At 38.9% G+C, this 2,330-nt stretch overlaps 1 pseudogene; it reads left to right on the forward strand.

Annotated features, from left to right (window-relative positions):
- The first annotated feature begins 286 nt into the window (after window positions 1–286).
- Window positions 287–1,908, forward strand: LOC100341675 (eukaryotic initiation factor 4A-II-like; annotated as a pseudogene).
- Window positions 1,909–2,330: the final 422 nt, after the last annotated feature.

Below are 2,330 nucleotides of genomic sequence, written 5' to 3' on the forward strand. Positions count from 1 at the left end.
AAAAAGTAGAATTGATTGATAAATATAGGAGCTAGCCTTGTGGGAAAGGATCAATAGATAAACTTGGTAAACCACTCTACTTCAAAAGATTTTTTAAAAGAGAGAAAACATGAATAACACAAATTTAAGAATGATAAAGGGAAACAGTAATTGACATAATGAAAACTAAGTTTTAAAAAAATTATGCCCACATTTTATTTATAAAAATGTTGAAAGCTTTTCAGTCAGTTGCTAAGTGGCTCTTTGGACAAGTCTGGCAGCTCTGCGAAATATAACAGAGAACAGAATGGACCCCGAGGTTGTCATCAAGAGCAACTGGAATAAGATTGTTGATAACTTTGGTGATGTAAATTTAAAGGCACCTTTTCTTCAGGGCATCTATGCTTATGGTTTTGAGATGCCTTCAGCTATTTCTTTTTTTCTTTTTTTTTTTTTTTTTTTTTTTTTTGACAGGCAGAGTTAGACAGTGAGAGAGAGAGAGAGAGACAGAGAGAAAGGTCTTCCTTTTTCCATTGGTTCACCCCTGAAGTGGCCACTATGGCTGGTGTGTTGCAGACGGTGCACTGCACCGATCCAAACCCAGGAGCCAGGTGCTTCTCCTGGTCTCCCATGCCAGTGCAGGGCCCAAGAACCTAAGCCATCCTCCACTGCCTTCCTGCGCCACAGCAGAGAAATGGACTGGAAGAGGAGCAACCGGGACTAGAACCTGGTGTGCCGGCGCCACAGGTGGAGGATTAGCCTAGTGAGCTGCAACACTGGCCGCCTTCAGCTATTTCACAAAGAGCTATTATTCCTTGCATTAAAGAACAGGTTGTGACTGCTCAAGCTCAGTCAGGCACTGGCAAGACAGCCACATTTGCTATTTCCAACCTGCGACAGCTGGATATTGAGTTCAAGGAGACCCAAGCACTAGTATTGACCCCAACCAGAGAACTAGCTCAATAGATCCAAAAAGTAATTCTGGTACTAGGAGACTATATGGGATCAACTTCTCATTGCCTGCATTGGTAGAACAAACGTTAGAAATGAAATGCAAAAATTACAGGCATTTACCACATATTGTTGGTATACCAGGGAGAGTATTTGACAAGTTAAGCAGAAGATATCTTTCTCCAAAACTGATTAAATGTTCATTTTGAATGAAGCAGATGAAATATTGAGACAAGGGTTTAAGGATCAAATCTATGAGATTTTCAAAAACTAAATACCGGTGTTCAGGTTGTCTTGCTTTCTGCCATGATGCCAACTGATGTGTTAGAAGTGACCAAAAAATTTCATGAGAGATCCAGTTCAAATTCTGGTGAAGAAAGAATTGACCATTGAAGGAACCAAACAATTCTATATTCATATTGAAAGCGAGAAATGGAAGTTGGGCACACTTTGTGACTTCTACAAAACACTGACCATTATGCAGGCTGTTATTTTTCTCAATACAAGGCACAAAGTGGACTGGTTCAATGAAAAAATGCATGCCAGGGACTTCAAAGTTTCCTCTGCCTGGTGACATGGAAAGAGATGTCATCATGAGAGAATTCCAATCAGAATCGAGCCATGTACTGATCACTACTAACTTGTTGGCTTGTGTGATTGATGTGCAGCAAGTGCCTGTGGTTATAAACTACAATCTACCTACCATTAGTGAAAACTATATTCACAGGAGTCGATAGCAGCAGTTAATGAGAAGGCATGGCACTCATAAACAACATTGACATAATTTATGACATGGAATCATAAGCAAAACAGCATACTTTTTGAAAAACAACGAAATGGGCAGAGGGGGTCGATTTGGGAGCAAAGGTGTGGCTATAAACTCTGTTAATGAAGAAAATGAGGATTATTTGAGACACTGAGACTTTCTACAATACTACAGTGGAGGAAATGCTCCTGAATGTGGCTGACCTTATTTAATTCCTGGGATGAGAGAGCTTGAATGTAGTGCTTGCTGTTGCTGAATAGGCTACCACAAAATGTGTTGTGCTTCTTTCTTTGGGAATATTTGTCTCAATGCTCATAACAGATCAGAAATATAGATGTTGATAGCAAAGCAACATTAGTCGTGAGCTCTTATGAGGAAAGTCATTGACTTTTTCCTCTTTAGAGTTAGACTGTTGGGGTGGGTATAAAAGATGGGGGGCTTTCTTTCTTAGACATTTATTTCCTTGTTCTGTAGAAATGGTTGTATTGGATGTTTTCTACCATTTAATAATATACTTGTGCACTAAAAGATATAGGTGCTGTATAAAATCAGTCAATTATGTTAAATTAGCATATCTGCCTTTATTATATTTGTCATTAGCCTGAATAGAAAGGCCTTTAAAATTGATTTTTTA

Source organism: Oryctolagus cuniculus, chromosome 2, assembly GCF_964237555.1.
Source record: "Oryctolagus cuniculus chromosome 2, mOryCun1.1, whole genome shotgun sequence".
Lineage (NCBI taxonomy): Eukaryota > Metazoa > Chordata > Mammalia > Lagomorpha > Leporidae > Oryctolagus > Oryctolagus cuniculus.